This window comes from Periplaneta americana, chromosome 1, assembly GCF_040183065.1.
Source record: "Periplaneta americana isolate PAMFEO1 chromosome 1, P.americana_PAMFEO1_priV1, whole genome shotgun sequence".
Lineage (NCBI taxonomy): Eukaryota > Metazoa > Arthropoda > Insecta > Blattodea > Blattidae > Periplaneta > Periplaneta americana.
Window position 1 is genome coordinate 62,597,576 of NC_091117.1, and position 25,903 is coordinate 62,623,478.

At 37.4% G+C, this 25,903-nt stretch overlaps 1 protein-coding gene across 5 annotated transcripts in view; it reads left to right on the forward strand.

Annotated features, from left to right (window-relative positions):
* Nucleotides 1-25,903, forward strand: part of LOC138696354 (uncharacterized) — a 386,543-nt gene that overhangs the window by 275,210 nt on the left and 85,430 nt on the right. The window contains exon 1 of one of the 5 annotated variants that reach the window (XM_069821213.1): nucleotides 2,995-3,014. The exons of the other annotated variants lie outside the window; for them this stretch is intronic. The gene's annotated coding sequence lies outside the window, so the exon portion shown is untranslated. Of the gene's footprint in view, nucleotides 1-2,994; nucleotides 3,015-25,903 lie in introns of those variants that run through there. 5 annotated transcript variants of the gene reach the window in all.

Sequence of the window (25,903 nt, forward strand, 5' to 3'; positions counted from 1 at the left end):
GATACTCATGTTGTTTTCCTGTTGCAGTTGTGCTTCGAAAAAGTTTTTCAAAATGTCCAGGTATGGTCCTGATCGAACTGTTTCTTCTGCCAAGATAAACGGCCCATACAGATTATAGCGACTTACTGGGCACCAAACATTAACTTTAGGACTAGCCCGTTCCAGTTCATATGAGACATGCCGATTTTCACGTCCCATATGATTGCAATATGGCTATTCATTCGCTTACTCTCATGGAAGGTTGCTTCATCAGAAAATATCCGTCTATTCAAAAAGAATTTTGTTTATTCAGTCGTTCCTGAGTAACTTCTTTTGTTTCTTATGCGGTAACAATGATGAAACAAAACTCCGGTGCTTCAGTATTACATTGGAACTTAAGGGGAGAGGATGGTATTTTTTTTTAACTTTTTTCTTATTTGGTGTAAAATATTAATTTTTTTGTATGTAGAGAGCTCATAGCTGTGGCAGCTCAAACAAATAAAAATATAAAAAAAATTATTTGGGGGCCCAAATTTGAAAAAAAAATATACCCGATATATCTAAACCGTTTTTAAAGATAGATTCAAACAGTTTTTTGCAATGTATTTGCAAAAGCATGTTCTACAAACTGTCTGTAACAGAATTTTGATATTAGTCCCTACGTTTGTAAAATAAACAATTAAAATTTAATAACAATTTTCTGATTTCCTTTTTGGCGACGTATTTTTAAAATGAAATCAATTCACAAAATTCTGTTACAGAGAAAAGTTTCCTAATAGTCTAAGTGTGTTCTAAATTTCATGCATATGTCTTTAATAGTTCAGAAATTATATCCATTTTTGTCTGGCAATATACAAAAAAAAAAAAAAAAAAAATGAAGTTACTGGAAACCGCTAAAAGCGAGTATATGATTTAAAAATCCATAGCACAGGAAGTTTAAAAATGACGTCTGAACATCCGATAAGGGCACAAATACCCACAAAACGTTATGCAGTGTATTCTACACATATCAAATGGCATTTTAAAGAAAAAAATTGTTTTTGAAAATTTAATTTCCGGAAACAACAATAAAAGTTGGCGAGTGATTTAAAAATCCATAACGCAAGAAATTTAAAAATGGCGACTCAACATCCGATAAGGGCACAAATACCCACAAAATGTAATGTGTGTATTCCACACATATCATAGAGCAGGCCTATTTTAAAGATTTTTTTTTTAATTTACTCATTTTTCACCAAAAAATACCATCCTCTCCCCTTAAATGAATTCCATGGCACCCCCATTATAAATTTAATAGTTATTTCATTTTATGTCTTCCCAAACAGATCAGACTGTACTATCAGGGCTTGTGGCTAGCGGTTTTCATGCATAGAAAGTTCACAAATCCCATCTTGTTAAGCACCAAACTCCGAACACAGAGGAAGAGTCTGTGTAAAATGCGGTTGTTAACGAGGGATGCGGGTACCTCTACCGGTTGTCGAACCTCATAACTATTTTGGCGCCAGCAAACAGGATACTGATCGTGTTTCTTTTTCTGGTTTAGTGGATTAGAGACTGCGGTGATTGTCCCTCTTGTTCACGCTACAGTACAATTTGTGCACGTCATTTCCTTTCACAGAGATTGGCTCATCAAAACCCCAACTAACTACTACAGTTCCAAATAAAAATCGATATTCCTTTGTCCCGAACCCATTGTTAATTCTATTGCTCTACAATGAATACAATAATTAAATTTAAATAGGTACTGTTTTGTAATTTCAATTGCAATTAAGTATGATTTGAAACGTTCGAAGTGTTCATCGTGATGGAATGGTTCCAGTTATTGCGTCATGTTATAGATGTAGGCACTATATTTTTAAAAGTACAAGAGGACCAGTTTAAAAAATAAACAGGTGAGCTCCGGTTCCAAAATTACCATACAATAACGTCATGTAATATATTAGTATAAGTATTCTTGAAATTTATTATAAATTACAGTAGCTATATTCGCGCATTCCGCACGATTGCTTTGAGCAGACATCCTTATCTTGTCTGTAGTTGATTTCACATTAATGCAAGCTTACCTCGGGCTGGTAAAAACAAGATTCATCTAGTAAGGTTATCCGTGCCAGCATATCGTCCCCTTTATCTTGTATGCTCGGATCAAGTAGTCTCCGTCGCAATCTCACTGGCCTGACAGGCATTACTCACCAAACACGAGCAGCATTTATTTATGAATATTCTTTGCTTACACAATTTTTACTAAGACAATTCGCACAACGGAGTGCTGCTCGACAATGGTATACTCGTGGAGTGGCACTGCCATCTTGATACTGCAGCTTCTTTGTTTCGTTTGTGCACACATCGATCATATTGGCACCTAGAAAATACTGTCGACGTCGTGTAGCGATGCCCCAGTAAAAGTGTAGGACGCTACTTCAATTTCTAAATTACTTACTGACTTGGTTATTATTACTATTATTATCATTATCATTATTTATACCGGGTGTTTAAAAAATACGGGGCATAATTTCAGGTATGTATTTCCCACACGTAGACAATCAAAATAGTTCATTACAACATGTGTCCGGAAATGCTTCATTTCCGGGTTATGGCCTTCACAACATTGAAATTCACCGGAACGTTTTTTCTTTCCGCAGGTCGTTGTCATTACAGAAGATGTTCAAAATGTCCACCTCCTGCTTGAATATAGACCTCACATCGATGTCTCATTGACCTGCGAACACGATCCCAAACTCCAGGAGTATTGCGTATGTCCTCAGAATATGCCACAATACGATTCCGAAGGGATTCCAAATCAGGCACCGGTGACGAATAAACCAATGATTTTAAATGGCCCCACAAGTAGAAATCGAGAGGGTTCAGATCAGGTGAGCGTGGAGGCCAAGCAATTGGGCCACCTCTACCTATCCATCGATCAGGAAACCTTCGATCCAAGTACCGGCGAGCCGTACGACTCAAGTGTGCAGGAGCGCCATCATGCAAGAAGTGAATGTGTTGACGATTGATCAGTGGAGCGTCTTCTAAAACATGAGGTATGGTGTTTTCCAGGAAGTTTGTGTACGCCTGTCCCGTAAGTCTGTTTACAAGTACATGGGGTCCAACTAATCGATCACCAATGATACCGGCCCACATGTTGAGGGAGAACCGCACCTGGTGATGGGATGAAACAGTTGCACGTGGGTTTTCATACGCCCATACATGCTGATTGTGGAAATTTATTATGCCAACTCGTGTGAACTGTGCTTCATCTGTAAATAATACTAAGGCAGGAAAGTTCGGATTTACACCACACTGCTGCAAGAACCAATGACAGAACCTAACTCGTGCAGGGTAATCTGCTCGTGACAGGGCCTGTACACGTTGCAAATGATAAGGATACAATTGATACTCTTTCAACAGTCTCCAGACAGTCGTATGAGGAACATTGACTTGCAACGCTACCCTTCGTGTGCTGATAGAAGGAGTCATGTTCACAGCCTCCAGAATTTCCTCTTGTACTTCTGGAGATGTAGATCTTGGTCGTCCCCTTCCCAAACCAGGAGAGTTAAATTTTCCATACTCGCACAGACGGTAATGGAGACGTACAAATGTCTTCCGATCTGGACATTGTCGCTGTGGGTACCTCTCCTGGTACAAACGATGAGGGTGGATGTGGTCGTTATTGAGGCCCCACGTTGGGCGCCATTTGAGGGTGGGTGCGTCTCGGTGTTGCGTGAGATTCACTCAGGGTAGCCGAGGTACGGTTGTGGTGTAGGATGATGTCGTGAATAATACCAAGCCGGCTACTTATATAAAAGGCAGTGTAATCTCCAAAACTGTAAGTTTATTGTCGTATTCACTTGGTAAACCCTAGAGTATGTATTTCCGGCTGACTTATAATTCAATCGTTGGTCGCACTTCTGCATCGACTCTATGGCAGCTCTGAATAAGCTCTATCAGATACTATAAATTCAATACTCTGCCCAGTACACTATGATCGAAGCTCCCAAATGTTGACGAGTGGTCTCGCCGATGACAAAGTTCTAACTATCGAGTCTTCGCCGGAAGAAAGACTATTAAGTTGGGCCGCCGACACGAAAAAAAGATGTCGCGCCGTCTACACGAAGAAAAGTAGTTATCCTGTCGACACGAAACGAAGTAGTTATTCTGCCCTGTATGTAGGGCCGTCGACACGAAAAGGAGTAGTGATTGTGCCCTGTATGTAGGGCCGCCGACACGATGAGATGTCATGATCTCCACTCCCCGTCACCCTTATGTATAAAAACCTATCCTACGCTAAAACTAACTATTCTATTGGTTAAAAACTACGTCACTAACCGACCTAAAATCTATTCCCTATTGGTCCAAAGTGACCTCATAAGCTGGACCAAGATCTCTTCTCATTGGGCGCGAAATACGTCATCTCTAAATTTAGACTTTGGATTTCCCACAACATCTAATTAGTTTTTCGATTTTGGAGAACCCCGTTCTTTGGAAAATCCCAAGCTTGCAGTTGCTTTCCCACGGGTCCAGTCTAACTCTCTGATTTTACGCCTCGACGAGTGTCAATGCAGAACCCTGCCCAAGGTGGCCCTAAATCTGTCCGATTCTGACAAGTGACGAGAGGATGTGAACCATCTGTGTGGGAAGCTAATTCTAACCAAGTCGCCAGAACATCCCCGCGAATACATGTAACAAAAAAATATGGAGATATCATTTCGCTAATAAATCGGTCTCTCCCTCTCCTAATTACTGCTTCAACGACGAGCCAGCGCAGCATTGCCGTCCGCCTTACCGTACATGAAGCGTATCTCTGCCAGCTCTTGATTTGAATACATGTCGCACAGTCTAACGCCTACACAACACTGAATGTAACCTTCGCCTCGGAATGAACTGTCAGAGTGCCCTTTTAATGTCTCCTTTGACGGCAACGACCTGCGGAAAGAAAAACGTTCCGGTGAATTTCAATGTTGTGAAGGCCATAACTCGGACACATGTTGTAATGAACTATTTTGATTGTCTACATGTGGGAAATACATACCTGAAATTATGCCCCGTATTTTTGAAACACCCTGTATAATTAATGGGGATGAAGGTCATCAAAACGATTACTTTAGTGACTGCAAACTTCATGATGTACAAAATTAAATGGAGACTTTAGTAGATAAAGTGGTAGTGATGGCGATGGTGATGAAGATGATGATGATTGAAAATTTGACCTTTAAGTTGTTTTCACATTAAATCTGAGAGTCAGTTCTGAGAACCAGTCCGTTTCACTTTTGTTAGAGGCTTTCAATTGACTGAAAACCATTATAGCGAGATTATGTGAAGAGATGGACCATGCAAGAACAAGTTCACGGCAGGTCCTGTATGTACTGGCGCACTTTGATCTACGAGACCTCTGTGTCATTGATTCCTACATTCTTTGAGAGCAGCCTGCTGCTAATGAGATACCCTCCAGGCTGCAATGTGACCGACCGGATCTTTTGACTCGTGAATCTGCCCTCACAGTGTCACATTGGTGAAAAGATTTCCTTCCAGTGCCATGGCAACTAACGAGGATTCCTCTTTCTTCTCTTTTCAAAGACCGGTATCAGGTGAATTCATGCAGGATATATTACATACGTGAAAAGAACGCTATTTGTTCATCTTATCCTCTCGTCACCACACACACTAACCTGAAGTGCTCATTGTTTTAGTTTCTCATTATACGCAGTAAAAAGCAATGACAACGAAAGATTTTAATAGAAGAAAGGAAAATTTCCGTAGACATTTGAAAAAAGAACTAGGGGCCATATTCATAGACATTCTTAGCGCGGGCTTCCGGTGGATGATCAGCGAACTAACGTTTTTCGTATTCAGAAACCAGTGTTAGCGATATGATATGATATGATATATGATATGATATGATATGATATGATATATGATATGATATGATATGATATGATATGATATGATATATGATATGATATGATATGATATGATATGATATGAATAATGTACAAGTAATCAGTCAATAGCCGGGGCTAGCTTAGCACGCTCGTAGCGCGGGCTAGCGAAATGTCTATGAATAGCACCGTAAGAGACTAGTGAAATGCTTTGCGTGGAGTGTAGAACTGCATGGAGCAGAAACATGGACATTGTGATGAAGTGAAGAGAAACGACTGGAAGCATTTGAAATATCGATATATGGAGAAGAATGGAGTGTTTGAAATGGACAGACAAAATAAAAAATGAAGCTGTGCTGGGAAAAAATGGATGAAGAATGAATTTTCTCCCTCTGTCGGGAAACATGGAAGGCTGTAACCCTGTGCAACACGAGTAGCAACCACTGATAAATGAAAATTCCCTAAAAGTATAATGTGATACTGCAAATATTGACTTCGAGACTGTCATAAAAATACGTGTGTTTCCAGCAATCCTGATATTCTAAAAATGGTTTTGGACATTCCGTCTGTCTGTCTGTCTGTGAGTCTGTGTAGCTATAAGCGGTTACCTATAAAATAGCCGTCCGTACCAGCAGTATTACGAGTACATCAACATTTAGCATACTGAGCAACCTTACTTTCCTTTACAGATCTGTTTAAAGTGTTCTCTCCATTTAAAAAAAACAGGCATGGTTAGTACAAGTAGAACAACCGACTTTGTAGCAGATAAAAGAAATTGTTCTTGCGATTGATATCTCGGATATTTTTCAGCATGAATTCTTCATTACCTAGAGTGTAAATTTTTAATAATAATAATAATAATAATAATAATAATAATAATAATAATAAAAATAATGATAATGATAATGATAATAATAGGCCTAATAATAATAATAATAATAATAATAATAATAAGAAGAAGAAGAAGAAGAATGGGATTAAACTGAGTTTATTCACTATCTAGAAGAGCTATTTGAATTCTTGAGATTAGTGACCTAACTTGCCTTCTAATACTGTAGATTCGACTATCAAAGGGAGGCATTTGTTTAAAAAACGTATACCCCTCCGGAGTCATGACGTATGGACAGACAAAGAAAGGATGAAATACACGATAATAAGACATCGTATGTTAGCATATTTAAACTCCAATTATTTTTGAAACTGTTGCAAATAATGGACTTGTTTACTTACTTTCTTTATTGTAAATAATGCCATCTCTCTTCAATTAGAATTTCACAAATACCATTTCAATCATTCGGTTTTTCAAATCCAAAGATATGCAACCGGCCATTAGGGAGCCAAAATAACGTTCAAGTTAAAGTTATGTTTTATTTAACGACGCTCGCAACTGCAGAGGTTATATCAGCGTCGCCGGATGTGCCGGAATTTTATCCCGCAGGAGTTCTTTTACATGCCAGTAAATCTACTGACATGAGCGTGTCGCATTTAAGCACACTTAAATGCCATCGACCTGGCCCGTGATCGAACCCGCAACCTTGGGCATAGGAGGCCAGCGCTATACCAACTTGCCAACCAGGTAATAACGTTCAATGAATGCATATTAAAATACATGATGTTTGCTGAAAATGTGATGTATATTTTATAATATCGTACTTTAATCTTACGATAGGCCTATGAATAAAAATTAATTCTAGGTAGGCCTACCTGGTTTTGTTGGTGGAAAAAAAAAAACAAAACAAACAAAAAACAAAAATCTTACTTTACACATAATATTATTAAAACTATTTGAAGTAGTGATATCTTTTCCATTATTTATAAAAACAAAATTACATTATTTGGGTTCATTGCCACAACAGTAAGAAGATACGAGTAAGTCTGGTTCAGTTTAGATGATTTATAACACAAAATCGTAACTTCGACATATTGTATCGTCCTTCACATCAGGATTCTGAAAGAAATACATTATTTTTGTTGTATTTACTCAATGTTCTAAAGAACTACGTACGACATGGATTTCAATTTATCACTCTTTGTTTAATGTAGGTACTACATCAGTTATGCGACCATAAAATTAATAACCCATATAAACATCAAGCACAAAATATCTATGACGTTAAACATTTCTCGAAATAGTTCCTTAGATAAGAATATTTATTTACTACTCATGAGTGTTGTAGGATAATGGTTTTACCAGACTACATAATTAACAGATATGGATGATTAACTTAATATTTCAAATTTTAAGTGGTCGTTATCAGCTAATCGATCATACACTAGGCGTTATCAAGAAAGGAATCATAGAGCTGGCTGGTTGACTTCGCTTATAAGGCTTTTCTTCCCTATAAAATGTAAAACAATATCTCCAATGTTTAGGAAGGCACGTGATCCAAAAACTCCGTTTTATTGGCGTGACGTCAGAGCACTGAATACTTTGAAGATTATTCATATTATTCTATTCAGATGATGTGAAACTTATTTAAACTTCTACGCTTCTTTTAGTTATTGCTTATGAGTGAATTGAATTAAATGTAACAGAGGGGGCACTATGGCCCAGCACTGCGACCTGTTAAGATCTATCGCGCTGACCCTCTGGTGACGCATTCCCAAACCCACACCGGCTGACCACACTAAAGTTCTCTGTGTGCCCAGGTTTCGAGCAGGTAACCCCACTCGTCCCTAGGCCAGCACCCTCCGTGAGTCGCCAGCCGGCGTTCGAGGAATGCTACGGAATTATAACGAAATGGAGAAATGGTGACGGAATGATGCAGATTCCTAATTTGGGGAAAAACGGGAGAATCCTGAGAAAAACCGCAACTGAGGCCTTGTCCGCCAGAATGAAAAAATCCCGGGAATCGAACCCTGGCCATCTGCGTGACAGTCTGGAGGTCTGACCATTCAGCCACCGCAGGGGTTTGCTTGTAACTAGTAGACAATTTGGAAATAAAAGGATCTAACCTACTTTTTTATTTATTTTATTTTGCTAATACTTATAACATAAAATATAGCATATACAGATAACATTTTAGCTCGCGCTTGAAAGAGTAGAACTCGTGCTCAGGGGCGGATTCCTGATTGAAAATAATATTCCGCAATTTTCTTGAAGAGACTGAGGGAAATGTACTTACTGATTTGTTGATACGCAAATTTGATTTTGCATAAGAGTAGGCCTATACATATAGGATGAAAGTTGATTAACGACAGGCCACTGGTGTGGTCTAGAGGGAGGGAGCGGGACTCGTGCTTAGAGACGTGGCTTCGAATCCTGCTTCAACTGATTATGTGGTTGTTTAATATTCGGGTTTCTTCTAAGTGTAATGTACAGCTGGCGCCAACGTTTTTGGTGTGTGTCCTAGATATATAGTGTCCAGTTTGTGAGCATATTGCTATTGCAGCTGAGAATGGTACCACTTCCTATACACATCACATCAGCAAATTGCAAACACAGTTGTCAGACTGACTGCGGCAAATGTAAAACACTCGCACTTTAACGTTCCCATTACTTATTTCACACGCCAAAAACGATGAAGCGGACTGTAATACCATGGTGAATCTTCGGACTAGACCTATATCGTAAAAAAAATCCATCTTTCTATCGTCAATTTCATAGGAGCTAGATGTCCACGCAGTTGATAGGTCTGTTTCTTACAGTTTGGTTATATACTCGATGCCCTGCAGCCTGCAAGAAATCATTATTCAAACCTGTAGCGTTGGCCGTGCGATTTCTCAGAGTCCTAATTCTCAGATAACGATCATCGGCTGCATTTGTAGCTCGTGGACGACTCGAGCGAGGGCAGTCCTCAACAGCACCTGTATTTCTGTAAATCCAAGTCCGTACCACATCGTTTTGATTCACGTGTACACGTCTAGCAACTTCCCTTGACGACAGTATTTCCTGACATAATGTGACTATTCGCACACGGTCAAATGTCGGGTTTGTCTTCTTGCCATAGCAGTAAGAAAGTAACGTCCACTACGGTTGTACCATTTTCGTTAACATCTGTTGTGAAGCGGTAGTCGGATGGTCTAGTAATAGGAAGAGATATTTCTTTTATATCAAATACGGTATAGCTTCATCTCAGATATTTCTCCGTTTCTTAAGGTGTTCGAACCCAAGCGGTTGAGGGTGGCGAAGCGTATAATAGGTGCTTTTGTCCTCATAGTCTTGCAGGCGGCAATTACCTTAAGCCTAAGTGTGTGGGCACTCAACCCGAAGACGCGCGTAAGGCTGTTGAACTCTAGCGCATCGTATGTTCTCGAAGCGTGGGTTTTCATTGTCGAGGAACGCGCGCGATGTCTTAAGCTAGCCAAAACAAAAGTAGCGTCATGAGAGGGCGTCATTACGACAGGTATTTAAACGTGTGGCGAACCAAGACGCGCCCTCATACAATTCCCGCCCATTGAGCCGATCGCGGTGGTAAGTGGAGACTTCGAATGGTCTGTTTTCGAGTTTGTGACTTACTCGGGAAATAGAAGTGGTGATTTAAACAGGTGTTCGATAAAAGAAAAACGTTTCCGAGATTACAGAGAAGATAACAGCTAGTATTCCGTCGCTCATACTCACGTAGGGACGTGATAATAATAAACCAGATTAGTGGAACTTTACTCCGTGGTTTTTCTTCATTATGTTCGTGTGATCGGCAAAAATCACAATAAAATCCTTCACCCACAAAACCACAGTGTCCCTGAAAAGAAATCATCTCCACCGTGGGACAGCAGCGTGTATCGGCGTCCCAGCTGAGCTACCCGATCCGGACTTTTTCGGCGACGCGGCAGGGGAAGGAGAGAGCAACCATCGTGATTGGCGCCCACGTGGACCAACACACACGCATTGACCGTCGCAGTTGGTATGGAATCTCCTGATTCGCTCGTGTGTCTAAAAATTCATACATCCAATTGTTCTTCTAATAGTTGTAATTGTCCTATTCTCAAGTTAAATATCTCGTAATAATAATCGACCAACATTTACGTTGGGGTACCCAGTTCTTTTTCTGTGCAATAGATTAAGAAAAATTATTCACTATTCTGTCACCCTACGAAATTACTTGACTGTCCATACTTTACGACTGATTTATCGTACATTAGTACAAGCTATATTACAATACGGCATTATAGGATGGGGTAGTGCTTATACTGGGTGTTCAGTTCAAAGTGTGTCATGGCTCGCTGTATGCCGTCATGTGGCTAGCCGATGAGCCTAGGGAATTCAATCTTCCTACACTTCCGCAGAGGTGTATAACCTGTGAGGCAGAGAAGTTGCCTAGCAAGTACGGCGTTCATTCTGAAAAGTACGTACCGATACGTACGGTAACGCCGGTAGTGGTAGGAATGTGAACTGTTTGGAATTACGTACTGTCGGGATAAGGGGGGAGGGTTAAGACGATTACTTACGTATTTGTTGACATTAACTTCGACGGTCAACATGGACACGGAGCATTTGACTTGTGTTGTGGAATGTTACCGTACGCAACCGATGATAACAAATACCCTGCATACGACTTGCCGGCGCAAAACACAGTTCGAAAGAGGTTATGGTAGCACACAGACCGTACAGACTGCCATCTGTTGCTACGAAGTTCAGATTGAAGAACGCCTTAAATAATAGGCAACTTCTCTAACATATAAGCTGAAACTCGCTTCAAATCGGTGACCCAACAACAGTGACGTCATGACAGACTTTGAAATGAACACCCAGTAGTACCTCCCTCATGCCAACAACTCTGTTACAGAAAAAATAATAAAAAAATGCCTTAATAAATCTCTTGATTAACTTTCAGAGCTGCTATATTCAGAATTTGAAGTATTTGACTTCCATCAAATTTATAACAGTGTATTATTGACTTTCGTACATAAAAACCGAAATATATTTAATTTATATTCACATAAATAAAAACCAAAAGGCTAATTCACACGGAGATAGTTTACAGGAGTCAAGTGCTTGGAGCAAGTCGACTTTCCTTCAACTTTTCCCGTGTGATATGGTCGAGACAGTCAAGTTGTGACTTGGCGGTCAAGCAGAATTTGAGTTGACCACCCGTCAACTTTTGTGTCCACTTTCCCGTCACGTGACCAACTTGACTCCACCACCTCCCGCGTGTGAATGCGAACTTGTAGCATCTTGGAAAGTAGAAATTTTGTAATTTTAGGCCTATTGTCGAAGTAAATTAATAATTATTAATAATGAGCGCCCCTAAGTGAAATTCAAACTATACCATAAACTTTTTGGAAGTGTATGAGAAGTATGAACTTGTATGGAATATACGGGACAAAGAATACCTCAATAAAAACAAGCGGGAATTATTATTCCGGAAACTAATCAGTGAACTCATGGAACAAGGTTTCGAAAACATTTTCAATTCAATTCAATTTATTTGGCCATTAGACATACAGTTTTAGGCTTCGCCAGAATACATTGAAAAACATATAAATACATTAAAAAAACACTAATAAAAGGAACAGTGACGTAGAAGTGGTTCGAAAAAAAGTTAAAAACTCTCAAAACAGGACTCATTCTGAGATGTTTTCTGTATTCTACAGGATCTTCTTCAGCTAATTCTTTCAACAAGGTATTAAATGCACCGTGCATAATTCCTCTAAGAATCCATTTCTTAACCCATGTTCTCTTTTCCTTTTTTTCAAGAATATTTTGTAATTCATACAATAATAAGGCGCCAATTAGCTGCACACATGCTTGAATATATGCTGGTGGCATCTTCAGTTTCACCAAACTAAAAATGCCAGTTCACTATTGATTTTTATTAACTATAACAGAATACAAGAATTCAAACACCACTACGAATACAAGCATGGTTTCAAGTTTAATGTCTCCGTGTGATCACAAATATAGCATCAAGTTTAGAGGCTTCAAGCACTTGACTCCTGTAAACTATCCCCGTGTGACTCGGGTTAAAAGATCAGACAACATATGCTTGACAGTACCTAAGTGCACTACAAGTGTAGCATATAATCACAGTATCAACTTCGGTCCAAGGCTTTATAACATGATAATAGATAAATTCCCAAATATACAATTTGCTATTTAAGAAATCAATTAAACAACTGCTGTTAACAGAGAAAATTTAAAGTTCAATTACTGTGATATCTGTGTTTTTTCTTCTTTTCAATTTATTTTTATTTATTTATTTATTTTTTTTTACTTTTTACTCTGTTATTTAATAAAATGTCTTAACATTATGTGGAATGCCCCCTGAGCACGAGTATGTAACTTACTCTTTCTGGGGATGCTAGAGTGTTTATATGTAAAAATGAATATATATCTTCGTTCTGGCATTAAAGTATTATTATTATTATTATTATTATTATTATTATTATTATTATTATTATTGCGATAGGGTTGGAAGTAAATCCCGAAAAGACTAAGTATATGATTATGTCTCGTGACCAGAATATTGTACGAAATGGAACTATAAAAATTGGAGATTTATCCTTCGAAGAGGTGGAAAAATTAAAATATCTTGGAGCAACAGTAACAAATATAAATGACACTCTGGAGAAAATTAAACGCAGAATAAATATGGGAAATGCATGTTATTATTCGGTTGAGAAGCTTTTGTCATCTAGTCTACTGTCAAAAAATCTGAAAGTTAGAATTTATAAAACAGTTATATTACCGGTTGTTCTGTTTGGTTGTGAAACTTGGACTCTCACTTTGAGAGAGGAACAGAGATTAATGGTGTTTGAGAATAAGGTGCTTAGGAAAATATTTGGGGCTAAGAGGGATGAAGTTACAGGAAAATGGAGAAAGTTACACAACGCAGAGCTGCACGCATTGTATTCTTCACCTGACATAATTAGGAACATTAAATTCAGACGTTTGAGATGGGCAGGGTAGGTAGCACGTATGGGCGAATCCAGAAATGCATATAGAGTGTTAGTTGGGAGGCCGGCGGGAAAAAGCTTTGGGGAGGCTGAGACGTAGATGGGAAGATAATATTAAAATGGATTTGAGGGAGGTGGGATATTATGATAGAGACTGGATTAATCTTGCTCAGGATAGGTATCAATGGCGGGCTTATGTGTGGGCGGCAATGAACCTCCGGGTTCCTTAAAAGCCATTAAGTAAGTATTATTACTATTATTATTATTATTATTATTATTATCATCATCATCGTTATTATTACACAGTGATCAAAACACGTCTATAATGCTTCATTCCCAATGTTACGACTTCAACTGATTTGTTTTCGAAAGATTGGGTGCAGCGCAGATTTGTTTATACAGAGAAGTTTAAAGGGACTGAAGTATACACATAACATAAACAGTCAATATAGGAGAATGCTAACGATACTTAGGTGATGTAATGTTTTTCTTTTATGTGTGCACATTGTGCTACAAGGAGATTACATTATAATCAATGTGATAAAGCTAAAAACTAACCAGAAAGAGATACGAATCATTTAAAAAGCGAATAATAGAACCATGACAATTGTACAAAATGACAATGTAAAAGGATTAATACTTCCAAAGCGTATCTGAGCAGTCATAAAAATATAATGAGTGTTTTGTACTGGATGAAACAAAAAGGACGGTGCCAAGCAATCCGTCATACAAACAATAGAGCATAGAACAATTTTCCTTTTTAATATTATTTTTTCATATCAGTTCTAAACCGAATGAGTTAGCATTCAGTTCACATTTTCACTTCCTCTCCCTCAAATCCGTTAACGTATATTCTGTAGTTGTACAGGGTGATCCGTTTGGGTATATATAAAATAAAAACACCGTAAAACATTTACTACTGAACTTTATTTGTTGAAACTTTGCGCATATAACACTGAAAGATGGGAGATATCTCAGAGCTCAAGATGACCCCTATTGCGCACCCTGCACAACTCATAACGGTGATGGAATTCAGCCCACGTCCGTTGTAACATAAGAGGGGTGATATGTTGAGAAACTTGAGTAATTTTTACTCTCAGATCATCAATGTTCCTGGGATTCTGTGAATAGACAATGTCTTTAACAAAACCTTTGATATGTTGAAAAACTTGAGTAATTTTTACTCTCAGATCATCGATGTTCCTGGGATTCTGTGAATAGACAATGTCTTTAACAAAACCCTACACGAAGAAGTCAGGAGAGATTAGATCTTGGGAGTATATAGGACCAGCCCAAGAGATAGCTGTTCTACAAATGTTAGATACCACAACATTATGGAAAGGTATTTAGGTACATTACGCACACCATACTCACGTCGAAATTCTCTTTGAAATCTTTTAACACTCTCAAATTTAGCATACCAAAGAACACATTGTGCCCGCTTTTGAATTGTACAGGGACATCATTTCATTTTTACTAACATTTTTCATATTAACCTGGCTATACTTTTGGATTAATGACTGAGACCCGGAAACACCGTTTGCTACCTCCTTCCACGACTGGACTTCAGTGATACTGGCGTAAAATACAAACAAACCACTTTACTAGGTACAGGAGGGAAGAAAAGTAGTTCATCCATTTACGTAAAGCATGAAATATCGCGATTTTGAGTTTGATAACTTTCATTAGGTTTTGTTTAATCAAAATACAGTACAGTATTAACAATAAGTGTTTTTACTCACGAACTGTGTTAGCCATGCGAACGTATTCATTATGCAGTGTATATTATAATGTCTACAGCACATTAGCGTACGATATAGAGAATGAAGTTAAAATAAAAAATAATCATAATATGGATATTTAAACACATTTTTGAAAATGGTGGCCGTTCATTTCGATACAGGCTTCAGTTCTTTTGTGCCTATTATCGCACCATAGACTATTGCATCTAATTCCAATTACCAATTTCGTCCTTCATACTTAGTAACTAATGTTGAAATAATTCTGTACCTACTCTATAAAAGAGTACCTTACGTACTGTAAATTCAGTCTTCACTTTTGCCCGACCCGCACAGATAAAATTACTCAGACATGCTATCTTGAAACTAAGAAAAAGAAACCGTGGTTTGATGAAGATTGTTGCATGGTAGTAGAAAGAAGGAAACAGGCAAAATTGAAATTCTTACAGGATCCAGTTGAGGAGAAGAGAGATAATTATTTCAATGAAAGACGGGAAGCAAGTCGTACACTTAGGAATAAAAAGAGAGGTTACTTGAAGGAAAAACTGAATGAGGTAGAAACAAATAGTAAGAATAAAAACATTCGAGATTTATATAAGGGTATAAAGGAATTTAAGAACGGATATCAGCCAAGGGTAAACGTGATCAAGGATGAGAATGGTGACTTGCTTGCAGACTCTCCATCAATCCTAAACAGATGGAAAAACTTTTTTGCGCAACTACTAAATGTACATAGGCCAAATAGAAATGATCGGGACGAAATTGAAATACAAACTTCTGAGCCATTTATACCCGAACCCACGCTTTCAGAAGTCGAAATTGCGATAGAAAATCTGAAAAAGTACAAGTCTCCAGGTATCAATCAAATTCCAGCAGAATTAATACAAGAGGGTGGGAGTGCATTATATAGCGAAATTTATAAACTTGTACTTGCTATTTGGGAAAAGGAAATTGTACCAGAACAATGGAAGGAGTCCATAATTGTACCTATTTTTAAAAAGGGGGACAAAACCAACTGTGGGAACTTTCGAGGAATATCACTTTTGTTGACGTCGTACAAAATTTTGTCCAATATTCTTTTGAGAAGATTAACTCCGTACGTAGATGAAATTATTGGGGATCATCAGTGCGGTTTTCGGCGTAATAGATCGACTATTGATCAGATTTTTTGTATTCGACAGATAATGGAGAAAAAATGGGAGTATAAGGGTACAGGACATCAGTTATTCATAGATTTCAAAAAGGCTTATGACTCGGTTAAGAGGGAAGTATTATATGATATTCTTATTGAATTTGGTATTCCCAAGAAACTAGTTCGATTAATTAAAATGTGTCTCAGTGAAACATACAGCAGAGTCCGTATAGGTCAGTTTCTATCTGATGCTTTTCCAATTCACTGCGGGCTAAAGCAGGGAGATGCACAATCACCTTTACTTTTTAACTTCGCTCTAGAATATGCCATTAGGAAAGTTCAGGATAACAGGCAGGGTTTGGAATTGAACGGGTTACATCAGCTTCTTGTCTATGCGGATGACGTGAATATGTTAGGAGAAAATACACAAACGATTAGGGAAAACACGGAAATTTTACTTGAAGCAAGTAGAGCGATCGGTTTGGAAGTAAATCCCGAAAAGAAAAAGTATATGATTATGTCTCGTGACCAGAATATTGTACGAAATGGAAATATAAAAATTGGAGATTTATCCTTCGAAGAGGTGGAAAAATTCAAATATCTTGGAGCAACGGTAACAAATATAAATGACACTAGGGAGGAAATTAAACACAGAATAAATATGGGAAATGCGTGTTATTATTCGGTTGAGAAGCTCTTATCATCCAGTCTGCTGTCCAAAAATCTGAAAGTTAGAATTTATAAAACAGTTATATTACCGTCTTCTGTATGGTTGTGAAACTTGGACTCTCACTCTGAGAGAGGAACATAGGTTCAGGGTGTTTGAGAATAAGGTGCTAAGGAAAATATTTGGGGCTAAGCGGGATGAAGTTACAGGAGAATGGAGAAAGTTACACAACACAGAACTGCACGCATTGTATTCTTCACCTGACATAATTAGGAACATTAAATCCAGACGTTTGAGATGGGCAGGGCATGTAGCACGTATGGGCGAATCCAGAAATGCATATAGAGTGTTAGTTAGGAGACCGGAGGGAAAAAGACCTTTAGGGAGGCCGAGACGTAGATGGGAGGATAATATTAAAATGGATTTGAGGGAGGTGGGGTATGATGATAGAGACTGGATTAATCTTGCACAGGATAGGGACCGCTGGCGGGCTAATGTGAGGGCGGCAATGAACCTTCGGGTTCCTTAAAAGCCATTTGTAAGTAAGTAAGTAAGTAAGACATGCTATCTACTGCCCGTCCAAGTGGTTATGTCGCAGGATCCTAGAAAGGGGGGGAATCACGTGATAGTTAATTACTTAACGAGGCCCTTTCATTTAAGTTGTTTTAAACAGTTGCATAATATTACGTAGACGTCCAATTAATTCCTAACAGAAATTGTTTTCAGAAAAGAGCTATGAAAGCCCAGCCCCTAGTCTTTACAATGGAGCGAGAGAAGCGGGTGGGAGAAATCGGGATTAGACTTAGGCAAACGGACGACAGTACCTGTGCGAAAATATGATTCAATATTGGAAATTTTCGTCACTGGAAAACGCGAACATATTTCTGAAACGTACTATAATCACTAACTCAGTATTGCGGCCTTGGTTCTGTGTGGAGGACAGTTGGAAAATGAAAAAGGGAAAATGATGTCCCTGTAGTAGCCATTTTAATCATCTATGATTTTCATTTGTCCTTTCAGATTATGGATTGTTGATTATCCATCTTTTAATCATAATATAACCACAGTCTAGTATATACAGTCACGAAGCTTGAGTTGTTGAGGGTACTAGGAACAATAGACTGTGTCGGTACTATTTCGCATTGTCTGTAATGAGGCGATAGTAGCGATCCTAGTGGTTAGCAACTATCTATTGATGCATATTTAGTAAGTACTGAGCTTCGTGACTGTATATACTAGACTGTGATGTAACCAGCAAGAAATTTTTCCTACTATCATAACAGCTCTATAATAATAAATTAATATTATCCATACCCAAACGGATTTGAGTGTAGTAACATGTAACACATGAAAACTCTAAATTCTAGAGCATTACTTGAAATAACTGGTTCTGCTTCATTCAGCGTCTAGTGTACGAGTATTTCCATAAACGGAGATTATAGTATACTGTGAAACAAGAGGCAATGAAGGAGCAATGGTTTCCTGGAAAATATTGCTATTGTCTCCATAAAATGTTTGAAAACCCCGGTTTTATTATCCAGGATTACATAAATATTAACTGAGGGGAAAAAATCTTGCAAAACATGAAAAAATTAAGAAGATCTCTATTGAAGTAGCAATATTTTAACGAGACATTATAAAACATGAGAATATTTGTCGTTAATTATTGTATTCTGTACGTAGTGAATCGTGAAAAATCCTTGTTCCCATACCTTTCGCTGTAGGAATTATTTAGAAAGTGAAATTTAATACTTTGTCACTAGGCATCAACTACGTGAGCTACGGTCGAATAAGAAAATGCGAAAACCAAAGCAAAGTTTTCGTATTATAAATTACAATGTAAAACTTAGAAGAATACACAAGCTGCTGGGTCTAATATGAAGATAGAGGGAATAAAGTGTAAATTTAAGCGTTTAAAATGTAAATTAAAGGAACAGCGGACCTTCCTCGTGGCCGTCTACATCGATCGGCTGTTACTAATGTCTTGCGTCACGAGTAAATTAAGTTTTCGTCGGAAACGATGCACACTAACTGCCACAATCAAGTCTTGAATGAGAAGTCGTAGATAACCGTGTCATCGGGGCAGAATACATGAATTATATCCATTTGTTCAAGCCAATCTGTATTCCTCTAATTATTTTCGCAAGAGAGAGAGACTTCTTTTACACTGTAGATGTGGTAGTGTTTTAAGTAGAAATCCACAGGACATTAATTAGATTCCCAGCAAGAAGTAAAAATGTATCTTGTTTCCCTCAGATATTACTGCGTGCCATTTGTCACGAGTTTAAGTTCATGTTGTTTCATCCAATGAAGTTGTATCATGCTGAGCATATTGCTAGAAGTTTCGTTATAAAGTTGGCAATCAGAAGAGTTATGTTTAGTAGGAAACAATGCATTGTAAAAAAAAATAATAAGGATATCATCATCGTCGTCGTCGTCATCATCATCATCACCATCTTATCATAATCATTACCTTCTTCTTCTTCTTCTTCTTCTTCTTCTTCTTCTTCTTCTTTGGATTAGGTCTGAATGTACCATTACGACTTCAAGGAATCGTTGATCTTTCTATTTTAAGTTGGATCGTCCTCTTGTTCTTCCGTACAATCTTCAAAGTTTGTTCCATAGATTGTAATTAATTACTATACAGAAATACAATATGAAAGTATTAAGAGATTAAACCAAATGCATGTACAGTATGCGGAAAAACAAACAATACTGAAATTATCGCGCATCTGCTGTACATGTTTCCCTTGCAACCAAGTATTTATTTATTTATTTACTTACTTATTTACTTACTTACTTATTTACTTACTTACTTATTTACTTACTTACTTATTTACTTATTTATTTATTTATTTATTTATTTATTCATTTATTCATTCATTCATTCATTCATTCATTTATATGACTATTTCGGTTATATGACGCCATTCCATTTTCGGCCAGTGAAGTGTAATGAAATTTTAAATTCCAACCAATCACAGTCATACACCGCGATAATTTCTGGAGCTCGATTTATCAGTATCAATTTATCGATGTTTCCATGTAAATCGATGAGCATGAATCCATTGCATTAAGTAAAATACGAAATCCTACTTCCACATCTACATCTTCTAATTCCATGTCCATTATATCTAAAGAAAATGACACTCCTTCATAACAATATTTCATTTAATTATGCCCGATTTCTGGAAAGATAGTTATCTATACATACAGAGTTATCTATGATTTAACATGTTTATATGTTTAAAATGAGTTTCCGAAACAGCAGTTATCGTTATCTTTACAGTTATCTGTGCGTCAACTGGTAACTATACCTCGGACTGTAGTTACCTGGCTGTTAGTACTGATTCGAACAAATACTGATATGCAGCGCTACTGTATTACTGTTTCGTAAACTGTAACAACTAGTATTAGATAATAATATAGACCACAATAAATTAATTTACTACATTATCTGTATAGTTTTAAAAATTTGGCGTTTTATTTACACAACTTACGGTAAATGTTTTACTTTCTATGATATATTAGGATAGTAATGTGTGTCTACAAAGACAACTTCGAACATCTCAAGCTTAATTTCCGTCATCAACTTCAGATTGTATGTCGTCTGTCAAGGAATATTTTATTTTTGGGTGTTCTACCAATGCCAATGGCATTTCGGGCTCTGAAAAGTTCATTTGAATACATGAAAGCATTCACATGGGCAAATGTAAAACATTTTAACATGTTTTTCAATATGGCTGTCATAGCCATCACAGCCGAATACGGTTGCAGTTTTGAAGCAGAAGTTACATCTAATTCTCTCTCCACTAGTATTATTTACCTCGATAATCACGCCAAATACCAACAATTATTGCTTTTTTAATCATATTACGATTGAGTTGGAAGACTACTGTATATGTACACTACCGTTTATCACACGGTCCTTTAATTAAAAAGTCTTGCACCTACTACTAGTAGTTCGGAGCTCACTATCAGCCATATTTGGTACTACTGAAAACTTCTGCAAACAAAAGTAACTATGAATAACTAAAAAAATCACTAACAAAATACTAGTGGAGACATATGTGGACGACAATTGATACTGAACTTTAAGTTACCTCAACTGTTAGTTACAAGCACTGATAAATCTACATTTAACTTTCCGGAAACTCATGAAAGTTATCAGTGCAGTTAAATTTATAAGAGCAGTTAAGCAACTGAGAGTTACATGAGGTGTACCAGAAACCGGGCATTAATGCAATAATCAAGTTATTTATAATTATACCACAGTCTAAGATATACAGCCAGGAAGCTTGAGTCAATCAGAGTACTAGGAACAATAGACTGTCCCGGTACTATTTCGCATTGTGTGTAATGAGCAGGCTTCGGCTTAGGGACACAGAGTAACCAGTATGAGGCTTAGAGTACACGGAGTATAAATGACGTCATGACCCGTGTGAAAGGGTGACTGCAACAGCACAGGTGGGTCCGTAATGTGCATTACCGTTGTGTGTATTGCTGCTTGGCTGCGGTGCGTGTAACAGGCTTCGGCGTAGGGACACCTGATTGAAGGTTACAACTCACGTTAATACTTTAATGGTAGACATTTATTGTCTACACTAAGAATGTACTGTATATACTGCATCTGTACAGGGTGAAGTATATTTTGTGCCGTACTGTGACGGACTGTTTACATGTCGAGACACAAAGTAACGGCGCGCTACATCTCCCACCCCACTCAACCAACACAACTATATCGTCCGTGCGTTCTAAACTTCATGCGTTTCTGTGCCCAGGACCGAAGCCTGGTGATGAGGCGATAGTAGCGATCCTAGTGGTTAGCAACTATCTATGGATGCATATTCCCTACGTATTGAGCTTCGTGACTGTATATTCAAGACTGTGATTATACTATAAAATGTTTCCATTAAATTATGATTTCAGCAGATAATGAAAACATATTTCTGTTATAATAACAAGAGAAAAGCTCAGTACATGTAATTAACATTTTAAAACCTGTATTTCGCTTTTCTCAATTGGCATTACTGAATAACATTCAATTTCTTTATTGGAGTAATCGTTATTCATCTATTTCAATTTCACAATGTCTGAATAGGTTAAGTATTCCTTAACATTTTGTGAGCGAATTTTAGGGATATGTTATTTACATTTTTATGCTCGACCATGCCGAAATGTAGTAATTATACACATGGTAGCAGCCCTTTAATGGACCTCATTAAAGTACACCTATTCATTAAAGTTCAGGTGTTCCACCAATCAGAAAACACCATTGTAGCAATATGAAAGCGCAAGTATCAATTATTCTCGGATATGCAATCAAAAGACAACTAGCGAAACATCACGGAGGCTGGAAATCCAATACTGTCGGAGAAGGTTATGTTCTGTTACTATAATAATTAGCGTTAATTGTAAATAATATTCAAATAAATTCAATTTGTCATCTCGTTTTTCAATGTCTAAATCAATTTCTAGGTTATACCAAGATTAATGTTTATTTTACTCTCTAGATTATATCAAGGTCAATTACATTTGTGTCTTGGAAAAAATCAATACTTTCGCGTCTGCGCACATCTCACAATTTACGAGATATTGCAAAAGGTCAGTTCCGCTCCCCAGTCAGATAAGAATAATATGAATACTTATGATTAATTTCAAGTTAGAAATATGGTCGAGCATAAAAAGTCGTATGAAAATTTCCTATAATGGTAATTAAGACGCTCGTATGAAAATTATGAAACTCGCTTGCGCTCGTTTCATAAACATACTCGCGTCTTAATGACTACCATTTTAGGCTCGTTGTATAATGTATTATTATTATTTTATTCACGAAATAGTCCTAACAAATGTCACTCGAGGTCCGAGATTACTTAGTTTTACAGATTGTATATTCATTGTTGGAGTTAGTGCTGCAATTATGATTCTCACAATAGAGGAGAAGGTATTTATCGTCATTATTTCCGGTCATACAGAGTGGGGCCTCAGAATGGGACCAGGTTTTGCCACGTTAAAAGAACAGTACGAGGAGCGATTTAACAATGCGGCACCAAATAACAGAACAATGTCAGCTGTCGTAGAGACATTCCGTCGTACGGCATCAGTCTTATGTCACTTTGCATGTTATAATGACTTATATTCATTTTCAGAGTATATGTTTGTAATGTCAGTAGGCCTACTCTGAAAATCAAGATAAGTCATTATAACATGCAAGATGATATAAGAGTGATTCCGTACGACGGAACTTCTCGGCGACAGCTGACATTGTTCAGTTATTTGGTGCCGCATTGTTAAATCGCTCCTCGTACTGTCAACCGCCTTTATGGGATAGAGAAAGGAACCGCCTTTATATTATGGGCTTATGAGATAATGTATTCAATTTTCTAAAGTGTTTTTTGCGCACATAAAAGGACACTTTAAAAAGGAGAAAGCTGTAATGACTGTGCAGGACGGTGTATGGCCACAATATTAGGTTAAAAGTTTTCCCTTTTGTCCGGATGTGCAATACACGAATACGAAAGCCTACTCATAATGTAACTTGATTTATAAAATAAATTAAATTGGGCTTTTGAGCTGTAATGGGAGAATTCGCTTATGTTTTTGATTTCATAAAATAGCTCTATCGCTGAATGCTATGTTCTGTATTACTTTGCGAATTCTCCGTTGGTTTTAAACAGACACTGCTAGTAACATAGAAAGTAAAACCAAAATTTATAAGACAGTGCAGTGGTAAGGTGATGGCATATGATGCAGGAAGTTGAAGAAATAGTAATGTGAGCAGAAATGAATACTCTACGAGTAATTGGCAAAACAAGGTTAGACAGATGGATATGTGGGACAACAGTGCAAAATAACAGATGTTGCAAAATTTATAAAAGTGAGGAAACGAGAGAATGGAATGCTCACACAGGTAGAGCTGATATTAAAAGACAAATTAAGATCGTTGGAGACTTGATCTCGAGGGGTAAAATATATGAAACGTACAGGGAAAAAACGAGTTTTGTTCACTGCAGCAAATTTTTCAGGAGAGCAGTTTAAAGTCTCTCATTAGCATATTATTTCATTGTATTGCCAAGTTTAAAATCTGTTACATCACTTATTCATATTTTCACAATGTTCCATTCGTAGGGTTAAACTACATGGAATCGTACTCAATACAACATGAATAACTTATTTTTGGAAAGAAAGTGCACAAAGCCTGTTCCCTGTACCCTTCAAATATGTGGGGAGACCTCAAGAAAAGGGGAAAGAAGGATTGACAGCTTTTACTGAATCATCTCCTTTATGAAGAGAAACAGGAAAAATGTCTATACAAAGGAATAATATGTTAATTCTGTTTATAAGACACAAATATATGAGATTATAACATTTTATTCCCAAGTGGATAGTTTTATTTAGTAGTAGTATAGAAACAATATTTGTATAGCTTGATGTTTCTTGAATCTTGTAACTTCTTGCAACACAGAATTCTGAAAATTTATTCTAAATTATCGCTTCGCTTGTTCTTGTACTTATTCATGTTAAATTAAATTATTCATATCGAAATGGGTCCAGTGGCGGCTGCTCCCTACGTGCTAACGTGCTGTAGCACGCCATAAAATTATCGTCGAAATAATAACGCACATAATACAAATTCTACTTATAATAGTTTACTATTTTCGATAATTTGGTGCTATAGACTCAATGGAATCCATCCTTACTCTACGTGCTAATTCCCAATTCAGCTCGGCTAGCAGTGTCTGCTCATGCGCAGAACAGCACTTCACTTCGCCCCTCCTTGATATTTTGTCCTGCTTTTTCACACAACACCGTGCTCAGTATTGTGCAGCCCGGTACGCTCTTCTTCATTTTGTTTTGGTGAAACTTTCTCTCTTCCCTTCTACATTCTTTGGTTCGTAGCAGTCGACGGAACAGTGCTACCTAGACACCGCTAAAGAGATAACTTTGAAATAAAGAAAATACGTTTTATATATGTAGCTTATTTTGCTTTTTGTGTTTTTTCATAAATATAATCATATTGAAATACATTTTTTAATGTTTGTGTAAACAGGGTTACTTTTATATAATCTCAGCAGATAGTTTTGAGTTTATTATCTACGTGTTACGGGCCTATGTTGGCATGCCTTTTCGCGGGAGTCCGTTAAAATAGGGATTATTTTCCATTTTCAAAACATTGTGTGCAGATTTATGGGATTCATTATCTTTTGTACTGTGGTCATTTTAAATGTATATTCTGTTCTGTGTCTATCTATATTTTGTGCCTAGTGCAAATAAAATATATAATATAAGTTTAATGTGTATGTTAATGCAGATACAGGTTTTAATATTAGGATTATAAACGGTTTCAAAAACATACTGTAGTTATATCATGATGAACTCCATCGATTCATTACTCAAAACTACTTTCTCCAAGCAGCCATAGAAGATTAAATTAGAATTAAAAATCTAGGGCGGCCAACATCAATATTGTGCAGAAAGTAAAGGGTGGTAAAAACTACGTGTACACTAGAAAATGTAACAGAACAGTTTATGACAACAGTGACTAGGTATGTGGATGCGAAATACGAAATGCTCTGTTCTGCTTCCCTTGCCTCCCATTTAGTAGCGGTGATTCATGTCTACGACAGGTGTTAGAGGTCTTGGTCACGGCATGAATATATAAAGAAACATTCACACAGCA